The sequence below is a fragment of the Zonotrichia leucophrys genome, chromosome 6 (assembly GCF_028769735.1).
Source record: "Zonotrichia leucophrys gambelii isolate GWCS_2022_RI chromosome 6, RI_Zleu_2.0, whole genome shotgun sequence".
Taxonomy (NCBI): domain Eukaryota; kingdom Metazoa; phylum Chordata; class Aves; order Passeriformes; family Passerellidae; genus Zonotrichia; species Zonotrichia leucophrys.
In genome coordinates, this window is record NC_088176.1 from 34,928,931 (window position 1) to 34,949,026 (window position 20,096).

Sequence of the window (20,096 nt, forward strand, 5' to 3'; positions counted from 1 at the left end):
GCCATCCCAACTGTTCAGGATGCCTAGTCTGGAAGATCTTGTTTAGAAGTAGCTGTTAACTCTTTTGGAGAAGATCTCTACAGCAAAGTTTGTGATACAGTATTAACAAATATCACTCACATTAAAAAACAGTTAGAGAAATAAATACACAATACTGCACCTCTGGAGGCTTCCCCACTCCACTGCCTACAATGTTGCACATTCCAGGCTCCCCACAAGCTGTTTCAGGTGCAGCAAACCCCACACACCCCTTCTGCAACAACTCAGTGTTTATTCTTGACCCCAAAACAATGACATTACTCTTGAAGATATCTGTGGAGGGACAGTATGTAAGAAAATAGTGCAGAAGGTAATCTCACACCTGAGGAGTTGCAGCTGCACTAATCACCAAAGATTAGGAACAGGCCTGCCCTTACTAGGCCACAGCTGTGTCCAATAAGAAGACAAATGCTACAAAAGAGTGGGTTAGCTGGGTGAAAAGAGAGTTGGAGTTTGTTGGCTGTGTTGTGAAGAAGGAGTCAGTGCTGTGAGGAGATGCACATGAGAAATCACCTGGAAGATATGGAAGATTTACAATAAGATGACAACAGATAGCCAGCTCTCCAGAAGCCCTTAAAAAATAGCCACACCACTAACAAACAAAAAAACCTCCAAACTTCCTAAATCACTCACAGTTGCTCCCATTTTTAACCCAGCCTTACCCATCATCTAGCTAGAGCACGTCTTGACAGGTATAATCCATTTAACTACGAAATATGGGGACATACTTCCAGTTTTTTCTCCTCACTGAAAAGCCTTCTCATTTAACTCTCTTCACAGCTTATCCTTCTGACAACATAACCATACAGCAGGAGCAGAAAAGACAGGAATCAATTAACATATGGGCAGAAATAACTTTTTAGAAACAAATTTTCATTTGTTCCAGAAATTTCACATGTTATCATTCAGCTACTGCTCAATATCCTGCTCACCTCCCCCTCCATGCCAGTGTGAGCAGCAGCTGGGGTACAGATCTCTGAGGTAATGCACACAGGGCTGCTTTGGAGCTGTCATTCCTGATTAAAATCTGCATGTGGATCTCACTCCTGCAAGGCTGGATCTCTCTCCAGGAATGCCACGAGTCCGCATAAAACCTCTCCATAGAACAAAAAGAAATAAAATTAAATGCTGCAGCTCTTTTTGTTCATCTGGCTCAGCAATGAATATTTAAATATAAAATGTTTGTTATCACTTAACAGGTCAGCTCTCTGTTTCAAGCCAATGAGTTGGAATCCTGCAAAGCCAGGCATATGTTTGCAATTGTTGTCATTCAATAGTTTGCACTGTTATGAACAAGATTTAAGGGTTACACTCTGCATTTATTACCTATTTAAATTACTCTTCCAGTATGTGAATATTAAACTCTACTAGAGGCGGATGAATGTCTGTACAAAACTACAATAGGAAAAGTAAGATTAAAGTGAACATTGTTCTAACAAAATCTTTATGGGAAATAAGTACCACCCTGACTTCAGTGATGTTTCACTCTTCTCTGCCAATCCCTAAATTGGATGACATTGTTCCAAACTTGTTATGCCAGTATGCCAGTAAATAAAATTTTCCATCTCTAATATTGTCTCATTTGAATTTTGATTTTTAAGACCTAAATTTTTCACATGGAAGCATTCTTAAGAAAATCCTACAAATCGGTTCCTCTGATGTAACCAGCAACAGCAAAATAAAAACGCAACACCAAGCTACTTTTGATAACTTTTTTCCTGTAACAAGTGTCTTGCAAACCAGATGTTCTTCTGTGATTATTTTCAAGTCTTTCTTCCATCTCTCAAACTTAAAAAGAGATTCAACATCTTGAGCATGACTTCAAGTGCCATGTAGAATTATTGCCCTGGGGAATAAGGACTTACCCCTTAAATCTCAGGGTTTGGGGTTTTTTTAATCTGATGCAACAATGACCAGGACATGGCCATCTTTCTGTAAGCTACTTCTAAAGCTGAGTTTTTGGACAAGTCCCATCATTAGGACACTGCAGCGGTGTTCAGTTCATTATGCACTTGAGAGCCTAGCGTCATGAAAAACTTCTTGAGAAACTCTGAAGAAAAAACCCTTCTATTTTGATTTTAAAAGACAGCATTGTCAGGTTCAATTGTCTCATAATTTCTTTTATACTTGGTAATTTAAAGTCACTGACATAACTGCAAACCAGTCTATAATTATCCCTTATAATTATCCCTTATAATTATAAGACAACTATAAATCTCTTCTTTTGCTTCTAGGAGGGAGACATGCAGCTGTAGCTGTGCACTTCCTCCCTAGCATGACACCACATTTCTTGTTGGACCTCTAGGGAATCGTTTGGCAGCAGAGGAATGGTCAGCCCATGGAGGACAAGTCCAGCTCTCCCTGCCAAGAGACACTGGAAGGACATTGTGCTGCCACGGTCAGCCCCACACACATGAGGAAGAAAAACAACCCAAAACAACAGTACTATCTGGGGTTCCCCTAAAGACAGAGGTCCAAAATGATGCACAACTAATTGTGCAAGGGTGTGTGTACAAGGGGCCAGCATGCATAAGAGGATGACTGTCCCTTGCTACAAGCCCTGAGTACAGATGTCCTTCATAGGAATGGGGTGGAGGGGAAGAGCCCTCAGTCAAGCTCAACCCTCTGAGAATCCTTTAAACTGTGCCCCTGATCCCTCCTATGCACCTGAACTGCCCACCTGGATTTCCACAGCATCTCTCCACACCCTTCCTTGGCCTCATCCCAGCCAGGGTCCCCAGCTTTTGCAGGGCTGGCTGGCACAGGACTACCTTCTCTTTTTCAAAGCAATAATTCCCATAAAATGCAATGGCTCCCAGAGGTGTGGAGTGGGGTCAGGAGGAAGCAAACAAAAAACCAAAAACTTTCCAGCATGAGCAGCTAGCAAAAGACACCTTGAGTCACCAGATCTTCTCGGCCTCTCATAGTCAGTTCTCCTAAACTACTCTAAAACAAAAAAAAAAAAAGCCAAAGAAAAGCAAAACAAAAGAGAGGACAAAACCCCCCAACAAACAGTGAACAAATATTCTCACATTCAGCTTTGAATGGGACAGTCAGACACTAAATGACAGTAATTGCCTTTCTCAGTAACTAATTGAAGTTGCTATTTTCCTCCTCACCCATGGATTCTTGCAGCATGAGCATTACTGTAAAAATCTCACACCATCCTGTAGTAGTCTGATCATTTCAAGCTCTTATTTCCCATAACATGCTTCAGGCAGGGCCTACTGATAATCCTCTACTGAGGCAAATACCAGAGACATCCAAGGAAGCAGATCCCCACTAAGTTACTGGGGAAGCCAGGGCTCTCTCTGTTTTGGTGAGAGCCACTGGTAAATACTGCTAAATGCTTCTACTCTGGGTACCTCTGCTCCTGATCTCATGGTTGCTGTGGTCCCAGGAAATCTTCACACAACAGGGCTCACAGCCTGTGGCCCCAGCTGCAGCCCTGTCCCAGGACTTGAAGGAACACCCCAGATAAAAACTTGTGCTATCCTCAGGCCCTGGGTCCAGCACGTCCCTAAACACTGTAGTGCTCCCTCTCAGGTGCTGGGGAAAAAGATGTTTTGAAGTAATTTCAGCCAGTCTTGCATGAAGGAAACAGTCTAGGAAATGGCAGAAATATTGATGTCAGTACCACCAGCCACAGAAAATGGGTACATAGGTATATACATATATACAGCCTTTCCAAAAGGAATTAAACAAATACTAAAAAAAAAAATCTTAACACACAAACAATTAGCTGAGGGGTGAGCTTTCAACTCCTCCAATTTGATAGTATCACCTAAAAAATATCCCACAACTATCATGCCCTAATGATCATCATAAGGAAAACTTGTATTTATTTTACTGCCTCCCAGAACTATGTTCCAATCAAATAGTTCAGAAATGCAAGTTCGAAATACATAGAACCCCACTTTTTGTTCTGGAACAAGTGCAATCATTTCAACTACTGCTAATAATATGTCATTGCCAGGTAGTTGTCCTCTCAAGCTACTTGACACCTAATCTATCAACTTGACACCATCAACTTAGATTCAACTACAAATGAGATACAACAGCATTTAAAGCTGTATACAGCTCTTCTAGCTGGATAAGAAAAGCATGAATGAAAAGCAAATTGCTTTGCTTATCTATCAAGTCTGGCTCACAAGAGCCAGGTACAAAGGTTGCAGGAGGCGATTTTTAAATTTCTACAGTCTTCTCAGACTTAAGTTAACAAGAAAAGATAGGTTTGAGCTGCCAACACTGCAAGACATCACTGTAATATGACTCCAACAATCACGCCATTTTAATCAATGATGTTCCTATTTACAGAAGCACATCACTGATCTTCAGCCAAGTCATGCAGGAGAAAATTGCATTTGTGTTCCCTGGTACTGCTGCTTCTCAGTAATCCATTACTGCATTGCAGCAGGTCCAAACCGCCTTCTCAAAGGCATTTCTTCCATCAGCTCTTTGGAGGAGTGGCAGAAAGGACAGAAAGCAGCACACCTCCAAGCCACCAAGGGTCCTTTAGTCACTATGAAGTAAACTCACTGACTTTGGGAGATCAGTGAGACAGTACAGCAGTGCTATCATTCCCCTGGAAAGACTTTTTGGCTCTCTTGAAAAATTAAGCCAGACCTACCTAAAGTTATAAACAAGGCTCTGGAGACACTATTCCCTGCAAATCACAGTTATCTGCATAGAGAAAGCTCCCATCTACTCACCTGCACAGGGATGCACCTGGGACAGAGCAAAAGTCAGAATTTTGCATCTCAGACAGAAACAGAAGAAACCCCTTCCCTCCCTGCTACTGATGTCCATCACAATGACAAGGCAATCAAGAGCAAGGAAACATCTCAGAATTTGGATCATCTCTGATAACCGCAAAGTAACTTTACTAGCACCCTAGGACCAGCAAGCTGTGGGCTCTTTCAGCACTTAGACAGTTTGGTGGAACTTCATAACCCTGAGCCTTCACCTCCAATTCAAATACTCCCTTTAAGCACTGCAAATATACTTAAGTGCTGTTAGTACTTGCTGTTACTACTTGGTAAACATGTAGTAACTTTAGAAAAGAGGCAACCCACAACCTGCAGGAAATAGGGAAGTATTTGGGACATTAATTTCCCACAACTTTAGAAAGTTGTATTTCCCACAACTTTACAAAAGAGGCAACACACAACCTGCAGGAAATAGGCCACTTCTAATGTATTGTATATTTTATAATTAATATATTATCATAAGCCCACAGTATGTGTATGATTTCAGTTGTAACTGTTTCTTCTCACAGCTGCATCTGGGAAAACAATCTCTCCTGGAAGCTGTTCTTCTGTCAGTGGACAATTAGAGAGATATTCTTGGGATGACAATTTTTCTCTTCCATCATCTTGAATTCTGGTTTAGTGCCGTTTTTTATACATAAACTCTTGTTTTCAGTTCTTATACCTACTGGTATTTGCACTGTACCTAGTCAATACCAAAGCCCAGACATCACATACTTGCAGTCTTGGCAAGTTTTATGGGTTCTGACAAACATGTAGCTGAATTTCTCACTAATCTTTCAACAAGACCATAACACGCAGCACCTCTAAAAGAACTTTTACCCTTTGATACCTCTGTGCCATGCATGCATCAACTGAACAGCACTCCAGAAAGCACTGTTAAATCTTTCCATTTCCAAGAAGAACATAGAAATTTTATACACTTGAGAAAAGAAAATCAGTTCAGTAGCAGAGACAAAACAGATAATAATGTGCCAGATGACAGGATTAATTTAGAGTTCATAGCATACCACTAACTGCACCCAAATTAAAATCTCAGTGAAAACAAAGAAACATGATTTTGGACTTATAAGCAGGGGTGTCATCAAAAAAAATGTCCTTATCAAGTCCTTAAACATCAAAAAGGAATTTTGGGAAATGTATTCATTTTTTCTCCCTGTAAATGTTGCCTTTTTTCCTCATTTTTCTCTTTACTGTGGGATCACTAACGTAAGAGATGCTCATACTCTGACATCTCAGACTCACCAGATTTCCCCAGGAGCAGTGTTATTGGCACTAAATGCCACAATGGCAGTAAAGTTGTAAGAATCAGCAAAACCAGTAAGCACTGGAGTTTCCTTTAACAACCTTTTCCCAGCACCCTGAACTCCCTTCCACACAGAGAATGCACCAAGGCTAGTGCAGAAGCTTTCACACTTGTCTCAATCACAGGAGCCTGCTCTACAGGAGAGTGGTGGGAGAATGATGCTCCCTAGAGGTGTTTCCAGGTCTCATGAATTCGCTGCCGTGCTGCAATCCTGTACTTGCTTTAAATTCAGGTTTCTTAGGCCACATGCATAAAAGACAATCTCAGCTTAATTTAAAGCTAGATATATCTCTGGAATCTCTGATCCATAAGGAGCTTGGAAACACTGGCAGTACACACTTGCCAGTTCAGAAAGTATATTGGAAAAACAACGTATTACTGTGTAGGGTTTCTTTTGTTTGTTTATTTTTGGTTCTTTTCCAAGAACTTCTGTATGTTTGCAAAGGTCTAAGGCCTAAGTACTATAGGGAACAGAATTTCATTCTATAGCACCAGACCAGTATAAAGAACAGGAAATGCTAAGACCCTGCATTTTGCTCAGTGTGCTGGCAGAGAACTGTGTTCACAGCCAATCCCCATGTCCTTCCTTTAAAGTCAGTCAGTCCAGGGAATTAAAATCTCAGTTAAGATCTGCTCCTACAGCATGCTTTTGTTTCCAAGATGCCCTAGCTAAGCTCATCCTTGGCACCACTCCATACTTCAATAAGTTCTTGGCTGCTACCTGTTGTCCCCAATGGTTATGTCCTGACTCCTAAGGGACTCGCACACACCTGCAGCAAAGAGATTCTCTCAGACCTAGTCACACTCATTTAACTTGACAGCTGCATCTTCAGACCAAGGTAATAGCTCCTCAGAGCTGGTGTTTCAGGGAAGAACAGTTCCTTGGCATGTCTTTATTCTGGGGAAAAGTATTTTTGGTTGGGTTTCTGCTTCTGCATTTTCAAAATGCTAATGCCCTCTGCTTAAAGCTGTTGTTTTTATCATGTTGTTCATTGCACCAATCCCAATCCTGCAGCTCAGAATTGCTGGGATGAGCCCAGCTGCTGGTGGGCAGCCCTAGAGATGACAAACCCTTCAGGGGCACACAGCCCAGGACCACACGGGCTCATACCTCCCGTACAAACAATGTGTTCCACTCTGCTGCTTTCTTCTCAAAGTGCTGTAAGTTTAAACAGCTGTAAGAGGCTTTCAGTCATCAAATAATAGAGGCTGTGAGCTCCTTGCCAGCAGTCACAGCAAGAGCTTGTGCCTACTACTTGAAGTCAAATTTCTCTCTTCAGCAGGGGTTCCCCAACTTGTGCTGCTGCATCCTTTCCAAATAGCTGTAAATTGAGGTTATTGTAAGACACTTAAAGTAACAAAGCTGAGCTCTGCTGCTCTCTGACATTCCCTCTAAGAGCCACAGAGGAACACCTAAGGCAGCTTACCCCGGCTCTGCTCAAGTTCACTCCCAAACCAGGAAGCACCAGAGAAACTTATACTGTTAACTTCCTCAGGACACAAAAATGCACATGATTTTTCTAATCATTACAAGTTTAAAAAATCAACAGTTGCCTTATTTCTTGCTGTTTGAAGGGATGGCTGGAGAACCGTGTGTGCCCTTACCTGGGCTCTAAATAAAGTTATGTGAACAAACAAATATAGCAGCAGAATTCAAGAGCACTTAGTCCTAAGGTGTACAGACAGCACAGGGATTTGATCATCTGTTAGAGTCTCTTATACACCCATTGAGGTGATGAAATGGCCTTAAAGAGGCCTAAAAGGTGCACTTGAGTTTAAACCTGATTTGGACGGACAGAGTTTCTGATTGATGCAGATACCTCATGAGTTACTCAAAACCTTCCTGTGACAGCAATTCTGAGCACACACATCACAAACAACATCATGGGGAGCAGCCATGTAGTTTGGGCTGCTTAGACCAAAGCACCAGACTATCACAGAATCTGACAATTTTGGATGGTTGATCAGGCACCTTGCTTTAACTGGGAACAGTCTGCAAAATCAAAAATATTTCTTGAAACAGTCTACCTTTAGAATTTCCTAGCGTTCTTATTGTGAGCGTGCAGTTTCAGTATGTGTTTAAATGTATTCAAATGCACGATATATAATGTGTGGCTATCTTTACTTTTCCTCTGTAATCCACAGTAAGAGCAACAAGGATTGAGGTGGTTTTGAAAAAAATGCATTGTTCTATTATGCTACCAAAACCCCCACAAACAGTACAAACCCCAAAATACAACTTATTCCAAATATTCCCTGCAAATCCTGTTGCCTCATGATCATAAAAGCAGAGCAGTAAAGAGGAAAAGAGAGATGCCATTGTAATGAGAGAAAGGGTTTGCCAGGTCACCCTTTACTCATTCAGGTCATCCTTACTCATTGTTGATTTTTCAGTTAACAGCTCTTGCCACTGCCATACTGAAGTTTTTAACCTCTTTTTCCCCTAAGGGCTTTTCCAAGCAACTATGGATGTTTGATTGTCTGGGCCCAGAGTTACAACCATCAACAACACGGCTATGCTACACCAGCTGAAAGGATTTAGGTTTGAACAATGAAAACTTGCAGGCTCTTTCCTCTAAGCATTTGTAGTTCTCTAACTCATTCTCCATGCTGCAGCCATCAAGGGAAGCAGTGCCTGATACCCTAATACTCCTCCTCTGCTTTCTCAGGAGTTTTAACTAAGTGGATTATGAGGATGTAGTGATGGTTCCTTTCTGGTCCTAACAGAGAGGCATCATGGCCCCACATAGCCTCTTGTGGCCCCACATATCCTCTGGACTGATGATCAGGTCTGCTCTCTGGAAGCCCTTTTGCAGCAGGGACCCAGCAGCACAGACAGACACAGACTGCTGACTGAGAAATGGGGCTGTTTTTTCCCTGTGAATTCATACTGGTCTTTATTTTGCTGCCTAAAACCTGGCAAACTTCATCTCCTGTGCCGCAGCTGCCATCTGCAGGTACTCAAGCTCCTCTCTGGGGAGCAGCCTCTCCCAGGAAAGGAAATGGGGATGGTGTCTGGCAGGAAGGCTTTTCCTCCCCTTCCACCTCACTCACTATTTTTCTAACTCCCATCTGTTAATTCTTTCCCCCTCCTGCCCTCTCTGCTTTCTCCATATGCTTTCTCTTCTATATTCTTCCTCACATTCACATATGTCCATCTGCTGATGTGATGGAGCTGCAGTCTAAGCTTTCAGCTACCGCCAAGCATCAGAAAGAAATGCAATCCCTAATCTTTCCTTAGACCTCATCCTTCTTCAAATGCAGCAAGGACCCAACCACCAGTGCTGCCTCTTTATACTTCACTGGGGCACCACTACTTTGCACAAAACCACCAGAAAGACCAAAATCCCCTAAATTAAAATTCCCTTCTGTCCTCAGAGCCTCCTTCAAGCAGTTGCTCCCTAGGACACCCAGTCAGGAGCGGTGTTTCAGCATGGATTTCACTGGCAGCCTCAAAAGCTCTGAAACTGTCCCACACCTGACACCAAACTGAATGGGATGCCCAGAAATCCAGCTTTCATATCCTGTCTACCCCCTGAACCACTCCCTGGTTAAACAATAATCCTCTCCTCCCTGTATCAGCATATTAAATCCTCACCATTCTGTTCCCTTCTTCCAAAGCAGAGCATTGTTTAAATTTTCTACCTACCTTTGGAAGTAAGGCACTATTTATAAAGGCACACATACCACTCTACCTTTTATTATCTTGTCAGCAAGCTGAGAGTGAAAACAGCAGAACACAATTCTGTTAGAGGGAAGAGCTGATTGTCATGGCCCAAAATGTTTTGCAATTACCTTCCCTCCCTGCTACAAAACCCTCCTAAATGAAACATACTGACCCCAAAGGAAAAGCAGGTGCCTTAGCATATCATAAAAGCAAACAGGCAAATCTGGCTCTACTTCATTTCTAACAATCCCCATTCATAACCAGACACATTGTCTGTGTTTTCATTACAAAATCAGCCTCTCCAGCAAGTGTTTAAGCATGAGACAGTCTACAAACCTGCACTGACAACTATTCTCATTTTCTACCAAGCACTTTGTGACAGCTCTTCTCATACTAAATACCTCAGAGGGTACCTCAGAAACGTGGTGGATGGCAATTAAACTCAGTTATCTCACTTTCTGTATAGGAATGCCTTTGCTGGTCTTCTGGCTTTGAACTGCACCAAGAGCAAAGACTTCTGGACTAAGTATTGGCAAAGAACAAGAATGAACACTTTGAAGTGCCTGGTTTTGTACCCAAAATACCACATAACTTGTATTTTCATTTCCTCTGCCTACAAAGCTATTGCTTTGGAGTAACAGAGCTGTTGGCTGTTTGTATCAATACATATTGTGCAGACTGGAACTGTCTAAGCCACCAGATAAAATTTAACTCCAGAAAACAAAGTTATGATCTTTGATTACAATGAATATTCAATAGAGGCAGTGTAAATCCATGCTCAGCAGTAGCTCTGCTGCTCCTACCTTACTCTTTGCATAATTCAAGATTTTCTTTTGATAGCAAAACAAGGCTATGTGTGGGCACTGAGACAAACCTGAAACAGCTTGTGAGAGCTAGAAAATCATTACCTAATCTGACACAGCAGCAGGCAATATTCCTCTTCCTCCTCCATTATCTTAACAATGCAAGGAAAGAGTCACACAAGGCAAGAGTCATGCTGAACATGTTATAAATGATCAGTTGAAAAGCCAAATTATCAAAATGCAAAAGATTTTATTTTTCACTACCAAAATACGGTCCTCAAATACCACAGCCAAAGAGACAACGTCAAGCCCAGGATCGGCGCTGGGTGAACCTAGATCCGAACTCTATCGCATCGGTTCCCTCTCTATTCACCGATGCCATTTCCAGCGAGGCTGTTTAATACAGTTTTTATATGCCTAAGGCAGAGGTGCCCCAAGTTCTTTTGTAACCCTGCATATGCATGGAAGTTCCTTTCACTGTGCAGGGCTGGACAATCGCTGTTTCCTGAGTAGTGGCAGGCGCTGATCATGTCAGGGGAAGTTCCGTATTCAGATGTTTCTTTCTGGTGACTTCTATTATCTTCATCAGTGGTCAGTCAAGCAATGATCAATGATCAGTCAAGCAATGATCACTCTTGGGTGTCTCCTGATTACTCCAGAGGACGACGATCATCACCACGCTGGCCATGGCTATTCATGGGTAAACGGGGGTAATTGTTCTCCTGCTGCCTTCAGGAATTTCAAAATTACGAAGTAGACATCTGTCTCTGGGCTGCTTGTGGTCACACACTCGTTTGGATTTTACAATCTTATAAAATATATTCTCTCTTTAAGCATGAATTATTTCATAACATATATTACAAACACAACCACCAAGCAAACAGGATATCAGAAATGCACCCTCTCTACCATGCCCCTCAGAGGATCTCACAAATGAGCAATTCTGCTCACCCACATAAGGATCCAGCAAGCTATAAAAATGAAACAGCGAAAACAACCACAGCACAAAATGTTCTACAAATCAGCACAGGAAAGGGAGACCCACACAGCTTTAACACCAACATTTTTAAGAGAAACACATCAGCCATATTAACTATGTGCCTTGCCACTGTACTGGCAAAAGCACCAAAGCTTGGGGGAAACTCCCTAGTGGAAAAAATTAGAAATTAAATAGAAAAATATATACATGTGTTTCCTTAAAACTTCTTTGTAATGCAGTTCCTGGAACTTAGCAGCAATTTGGTGAGACATAGGCATGCCAAAACAGAGGGATAAAATGAGCAGACGCATAAGTGGCATCTTGAAGGTTTGAATTAAAACACAAAAGGTGCCATATTGAAGAGTTAAGGGAAACAACATTTTAAAGCATGTCAAGTTTGGGAACTACAGTTGTCTTGCATTACTATAACACTAGGGCGTCCATATCTGCATCCTCCAGAAAGCTTGGTTCCTCCATGAACAGTGCTCACAAACTGCAGGGAAACCCTGCAAGGAAGGGAGCTAACTTCTATCCTCCTGGCAAAGCACTCACCAAGAGGAAATTTTGTAGTTGGATTCCCACATAAGCTCATCAAGTTCAGCCCAATTAAATGAGCTCCTCATGACAGAAGGCTGACCAAGCACGGGCTTGTCAGAATGCAGTACCTCTTACTTCACAGCCCTCACCATTCAAGTTTCTGCAGCCACAGCTGCCAGGAAAGCACTAGAGACGAGAGTCTGAGAGTCTTCACACATACACTACAGGCGGGTGAGCCATGCAGAGCCTGAACTAACAGAGAGAGCTTTAAATAACACGGTGCAAATCCATACTATAGCCAGACCCATATACTGAGTTTTCACCCAGGAATGAACTCTCCACCTTTTTTGTGAGCAGGAGCTGGGGGAAGCTCAGCCTTGCGGACAGCTCTCCAGCAATGCCAGGATCTGCCAGCCAGACCCTGACTGCCTGCACCCACATCCACTATGTCCCCTCCAATAATGCTGCACCACGGCACAGTCTCATGGTCTGTCATCAGCATAGCTGCTATGACAGGTCTATGCCAATTTAATACTAAAGCCCAGAAGAATATTTGCATAATTAAACATTGATCTGCTCTTCCTCTCTGCATGTGCCTCTAAATTTGTGTGAAAGACATTAATCCAGCGTCTGCCTCAGGACAGAGGTCCTGCAGACATGATGTGAAGCTAGTTCCCCATGGAAGAATCTGTCCATCTTTAGAAAAGCATGCAGAACTTTTAAAATGTAAAGCCAAGGTGATAGGCCAGGGTCATTTTCCTTTTTGTCATAGAACACAGAAGAGAAAAAAAGGGAAAACAGGATTAGCTTCCAGGCTAACACAGGTAAAGGGAGAGGATTGCTAGGCTTTGCTACTGCGATGCCCATAATCTTCAACTGTGGGTGTCTGGACAAAACAGCACACCCAGAATAAGCAACAGAATATAATGCCAAGCAAGAACTATTTTTCTAAACATATTGCCAGCTACTACCAATGGGCATCACTGAACTCACTTTTTTATCAAACAGTAATTCAAAAAGTGTAATGCTCAAGCAATCCAAAGTATTTTTTTATTATGAAGTATTTTTGAGAAACATGAGGATCCTTCTTGGACAAGGAAAGAGACCCTGAGACCTGTAAGTCAGATATTGGGCTACTGCCAGACAGCATACTGTACCTCCTTGACTAAGCCTCAATGGGAACATCAGGGTGAATCCCCTGGAAAAGCAAAACAGGCAGTGGTCTTGGAATATATCTGATAGCACCATCAAAATGCAATGGGTCACAAAGAACAGTATGTAAAATACTGGGGTGAACATATACAGTTTTGCATAGGTTGGGTTGAGACAGAAGTTGACTCTCATCCAAAGGAGAATCAGCCTTAGTTTGTCCTTTGGGACAGAAATTACACCAGTGACAAAGCAGTTCCAGTGTTCCTGGTAAAAGGGAAGAAGAAATTACAGCCCACTATAGGTGGTGCAGGGAAAGCAGTCTAAAAGTAACATTAATGTTAAAATCTGTATGATACTTGCCCAGCCAAAATGTTTGCTTTTGTGTCCATGCTATTAAAGCATTCCAAAGGGAACACACTTGCACAGGATCCATGCTGAGAAAATACTTGATGGAGGAAAATGAATAAGCTCTCTCTATAATACATAGGGATGCTCAGGGGAGATAAAACCAAGGAAATCTCCACAACCAAATCAGATGACAAGGACAGAGGCAGGGAATCACTTGTGGCAATACTGACACCTGGGTAAATTTTTCTGTTCTGGAATAGAGTCTTCCCAAAGCTGCCAAAGTTGCCAATATCCATTCTCAGAGGAGCACTGCCACCCCAGTGCAGCAAACCTCTGGCCTCAGCTCAAATTAAAAGCAGCAGTGGTTTCTCCAGCTACCCAAATTGCCCAGGTTTCACACTCGTCCATGGGCACAAGCTACCCCAAACTGGGACTGAAGGGGTCCCCAGCTGCAGTTTTCTGTGATGGGAAGAGAATTTTTGCTCATGACAGGAAGGGGATGGCGCAGCCACTAGGCAGGGCAGGAATTAAGGGTTTCCATGGAACTTCAACAGGTAATGCCTGCAATACCACTGGGGAGAATTCCTTCATTGAATGAGATGTGACTTGGAAATAAACACTTTCTCTATGTGAGTTGTTTAAAACCATCCCACAGAATGCATGAAAATATCCAAGTGCTAAAATTAATTGCTTCTATGGGAGGCAACAAGTAGATAAATAGCCAATATGAATATTTTGAGTTCCAATTTCTATTTTGTGGTACTGTACGTTATTTTCACATTTAAATAACAAACTTGTATTTAAGTTAATCACGGTTTAACAGTTAAGTCACAATTGAAAAATAGCAGGAGAATCCTAATTTTGCTGCAAGCACTGATTATTCTGTATTTTCAAAACTGTAACTGGAGGATTGCTTTTTTCCCCTTAGTTATCACAGAAGAAAATTGCATTGGGTTTTTTTTCTATCCAAGTCACTTCAACTGAAATTTTTACTAGGACTATCAGAATACCTATTGTCTTCATTAAGTCTTTTACTTCCCTTGTATGAATAAATACTGATATCATGGCAAGTACTTGAGGGTCTGTTTAGCGTAACATATGTAAATGTTGTTTTGGCTTTTGCTTTGGGCTCTTTTTTAAAGGTCAGCAAAGATCACGCCTAATCTGACTTGTAATTACTCCAGTAAACATGGCCAAATAGAAAAATGCCGGCACATTTAAGTATTTAACTGTTGGGCGTTGGGTTTCTTTCCTTTTTACTTGTGGAATTTTTTCCCATTGAGTTGCTAGGAAGCACCATGGCAATGGCTGGGTACTTGAGACAACAGGGAGATGGCCAAGCCTGAGGGAATTGGGCTGGGGCAGCTGCTGGCTCTCTCTTGCTCTTGCCTTTGGGAGGAGGATGGTTGGAGCCTTTGCTTGGGAAGGGAATTCGTTGCTACTGCCAGAGCCCAGCCCAGAGGTGTTTCTTCTGCCATGAGGTGAGCTTCTGCTTGTAAGAGCAACCACTGAACTGGGACCTTATTAGTGCCTACCTCACTAAAGAGGGCCCTATTCCCATCTGCTCAGGTGCCAAGATCTTGGACTCGCTCCTGCCTGTCCTGCTGGGAGCCGGGCTGCCACTGCTCTGCCCCTGCGGCTTCTTTGGCGCTGCCCTGAGCTTTTTTTTGCTCTGTAGCCCCATGCCCCCTGCTGCCAAGACGTCCCACAGCTCCAGTCATGGCTCCAGAGTCTCTGATACATCTCGTCCACTAGCCAGGATTTTCGTTCAATACTGCCGTTTCAGTTTGGTGTTCCTCAGAGTCCTGCTGGGGCACCAGGATCGGCTGCCCCAAGGTTTGTGGAGCGGAGTCTCTCTACCATCCTTCCCCATCTTGGATGAGTCGCCATTACCCCCTGCTCCCGCGTATCGCAACACAGCTCCCCCTGCAGCCGTGGGGGAATCATCGCACCTGCTGTGCCCACCAGGAGTTAGCAGTGTCCCCTGCTGGCTGTGCCCAGAACTGCGCCATAGGGGAAAGTGCCTGCGGCTGAGAAGACAGTCGCTGGGTTTGTGGTTCTGTTTGTTGTTAATGCTGTGGTTGTTGTTTGTTTGCCTTGTTATACATACTAGTAAAGAACTGTTATCCCTATTCTCATATCTTTGCCTGACAGCCCCCTTAATTTCAAATCTATGAAATTCAGAGGGAGAGGATTTACTCTTTTTTTCATTCCAAGGGAGGCTCCTGCTTTCTCTAGCAGACACCTGTCTTTCAAACCAAGACAATAACATTAAATGCACTGCTTTCTGTTCCTAACGCACCAGATAAAAAAAAAAAGCAGAAATACTGAACTTTTCCAGCGATGATTTATAAGACAAGAAAAAATGGAGTTTGCATGTCTGTCAATAGGCTAAAAGGCTCTTTTTTCCTCCACAAAATGCTCTGATTACTTCTCCTTGTTCTTCTTCAGGAAATGCAGGACAGAATAAAATAGCTGTTGTGCATGAATAAGGAAATAACCTAAGGTGCAACAGATCAGTCTATAATGTAATACACCTTCTGTGTCAGCTTCAAATTTTGGCAGCCATCTGTTATATTGATTGGATTACTTGGTGACAGAGAAATCCAAAGGATGTGTATTTCAGAAGCTTTGATGGGTGAAGAAAGCCAGGCAAGCCAGGGAAGTAACCAGCATCACATCCAGACAGTGTCACAAGGACCAGAGAGCACACCTTTGCCCAAGGACAGGGTCACTCTCTCCTAGGGGGTACAGCATTAATCAATAAATTTACTTTATTGAGTGACAAATAAGGAGGAACAGAAGGTTTTGTGTGCAGGAAGCATAGTGAGGCCGCAGAGAGTTTTCCCACAATGGGGCTGTCCAGGAAGTGAGAGCCACCACCAAAACAAAGGGGAAGCCATAGGGAGCTCGTTTGGAGCCTGCTGGCTCCTGCTTATGTGAAAAACAGCCTTGAGCAGGACTCTCAGCCACCTCCCTCCTGCTCACCTGCTCAGACACAGCCCCCTTCAGCTGAATGAGCTGCCCAGAATCTCAGCCAGTCCACAATCAAAACTCATGTGCTGGCTTCTTCACAGTCTGCACACACAGAGTCTGGTTTTCCCACATCCCACCCAAAGCCTCCATTAGGTCCTGCTATACCTGGGATGCCTCTCTGTAAGATCCCACAGACCTGGATCACTAAAGTCCATGTCAACAGTGGTTGCGTAGTTGCGTGTCTCATCCAAGCTCCTGTGTGCTATTTCCCCAGCAGGAGGCCAATGGAACATAATTTATGTACTTCAAAATAAATCTGGCAAAAACCAAGCAAACCTAACCACCTCTGTTATGTTTTTGGCATCTTTGTTTGTAATCAAAATATAATTTTTCAGCGGCATTTGCATTCCTCCTGTGAGAATGGAGCACAAAAGCAATCCAAAGCCCTAACTAAGGGAACCACAGGTTTCTTAGTAAGAAACAAATAGTTCTCATCCCACTAAACCCCACAGGTAGTGAAAATCACTTGATACAATATTTAACACAAATACCAGACTCCACTGTCTTGACTGAGTCAGGATAAAGAATCTACTCTAAAAACTAACTACCATATATATCACCCCACACATCAATATTAAGTGAAATAACAAAAGAAAATCATCATTTTTTTCCCAACCACAACTCTTGTCACAGTACAGCCTAAGAAAATTGTCAGACAGTATTTGACTAATATTCACAATAATTTCATTGAGTCTACTTAAGACTGCTGTGAGACTGTTAATACACCACACCAGAGCCACATGCCAGGATAGAAATAACTAAATCAAATCAAGACTGATACTTTGTAAGAAATTATAATCTCCTTTTAGTCTAGGAAAGAACACAGTATTTCTCCCCATGAGTGTATCACATACACAAAGCAAGCACAGCAGGATCAGAGGAGCATTAACTTCAACTTTAAACCTACTTTCAGTGCTGTCATTTGTGTAGGCATGATACCAGCATTCTGTTTGCTCAGTACAGCTGCACTGACCCTGCAAATTGATGGCCACTGAGGGGTGGCCAAACTACAGCAAAGGCCACCAGAGCTTGGTGCCAGCCCTCAACCTCTGCCAACAGACCCACATTTGCTACAGAGCCACCTTGAATTTGGTTCGTAATTTCCTAGATCACTTTCCCGCTGCTCCTCAGGGAGCCTCTGGAAAGCTCCATCTTAAGCTGCCTGTGCTACATAGGTCCTGCTTGTCACTGCTGAGACCACAGGCAGCAGAGGGGCTCACAGTGATCTGCTGCCTCACCCAGCCTGCCATCACCTCTGGCACCCATGGCAGGGGGACTTCATATGCCAGTGGCATCTCTCCCTTTTCTCTCTTTTCTAGCTAAGCTGCACAGTCAGGATGCTTTATAAACAAAGACACACCTTGCATTTCACTTACTACAGGCAAGAAGTTTTGCCAAAAGGCTGTGTATGGCCAGCACATCCCCATGCATGGCATGGACTGGGAGTCAACACCAAGTGCTTGGTCTTGAGGAAAATACACATTAGCTGATGGCCTGAAACTGGAATTGTGCAATTTCCTATACCATTCCCAAACTTGACAATTACTGGCCCCCATGAAGCATCATTAAAACATATTTGCTTAGACTCTCTTCAGATGAGTGTGCACTACATCCAACTCATATTTTGTGGTAAGTTTGCAAATGCCAAATGTGATATTTACAGATTATTTAAGTTTTTACATATCCCTAAGAGCTGAACAAATTAATACTTTGATTAACTTAGCCATTTACTCGTATGCAATAATTTTCTAAAATTAATGCATTATTTAAATTTATTCAATAAAACAGCTTCTGGGATGTTTCTTCTTTGTGTTTATTATAAGCTCAGAAGACAAAACATTCATCAATTGAACTGTGTGGCTTTGATTATAATTGTCAAGGTAAATTACAGGGCACTCTTCTTCTCCCTGGATTTGACAAGTACGGGCACATTCCTGCAACACAAGTCAAGTTTGGCACTCAGGGCAGGCAACACAACCTTAGTGTTTGCTCTCAGCAGACATAACAAAATTCAGACAAATGTTTGTGAAAAGGGAATAGGAGGGGTTTGCAGCTTGAGTTAATTATGTTTGAACTGTGATTGAGTATGTGCACAGAACATCTTTTTCCCTTCTGAGCCGGGATGCTCCTCAACAACAGCACACTGACAGTAAAGCACAATATGCACACTCAGAGCGTTCCCATTATACAGGAACAGTTATAAAAATTCATCTTGTTCTTTGTTTAATTTATAAGGTGTTCTCTTTTCTACATGCCCTAAATAACCACTTAATAGGTAAAACAGTTGTACATCATATTGCATGGCTGGTATTTCCCATTGGGAGACAGGGATGTGCTCTCCAACAGCACTGGCTCCCGTACAGGAATTCACTGACACTCCTGCTCCAACAAGGAGTGAAATATGCAGATATATGGCTTGTAATCAGTATTCAGCACCAAGGGGGAAAAACAACATCAGAGTGCTTTGTGCCAAGCACTGCGTCTCAAAACAAAGAGGAGCCTTCACAGTCCAAACCATTTGTTGTCTTCCTAGTGTACTTCTGAAAAACTACCAACAAAACCAATTAGCTCTAGAGAAGTATTTAATTCCCAGCAATACATCTAAGTACTTTGCTATTACTTTTTGATTGGAAAACATGCTACCAAGAACATTTACTGCAAATTTTGAGCTGACCCTGCCTAATCAGCATGACTCTCTCTGGGAATTTCACTTATTATATATACAACTTTATCACTAACAGCAATTGGTATTTCTTAAACACTGATTTGTCTGTACTAAGTCTCACCTCAGGACTTCGAAATAGCAACCTTAGATGTTTGTTGAAGTTTTTCCAGATTAATCATAAAACAGAATAACCCAACTTAAAATCTACTCATGCAGGTAACATACCCTGCCAGCTGATCCCAGCATACACAGAGCACACTGGCATGTGTCTGTCTATACAATGAGCTGTCTGAACCACACAAGCCAAACTTTATTTCAGTGTTCTGTCTCTCAAGTTCCCCATAGTGTGCAATAAACCCAAATACAGTCTTAATTCTGACTAAACCAGACAAATAAATACACATCCTAAAGGACAAAGAACATGATGGCAAGTAACTAACTCCTAAGTCAAAAATACATAGAGCATAGGGGATAATGGTCTGATCATTATTTCTTTGCTAATCATTGAAATGAAGTATTCTCAGTGACTAGAAACCAAACTGAGACTGCTAAAATGCCCTGTATTTAAGCTCACTCAAATATGTTCAAGGTCTTTCTGTGTAACACATAGGACTTCAAAAGTGCCACAGTTAACTCAGAGCAATTGACCCACAGCTTAAATTCAAATACAAACTATTTTGATTGTGGTAAATGTAAGTAATACACTCCATAATAAGTTACTTACTCAGACTGAACAGACAGTAAATCTGAGCATAGTTCAGTGAACATTTATAGAGCACTGCAAGTGCTGTGAAA

At 42.3% G+C, this 20,096-nt stretch overlaps 1 long non-coding RNA gene across 1 annotated transcript; it reads left to right on the top strand.

Annotated features, from left to right (window-relative positions):
- Positions 1 to 512: 512 nt before the first annotated feature.
- Positions 513 to 1,250, top strand: LOC135449834 (uncharacterized). Its single transcript, XR_010440855.1, has 2 exons — positions 513 to 731; positions 820 to 1,250. It is a non-coding gene; the product is annotated as an uncharacterized LOC135449834 (long non-coding RNA).
- The last annotated feature ends 18,846 nt before the right edge of the window (positions 1,251 to 20,096 follow it).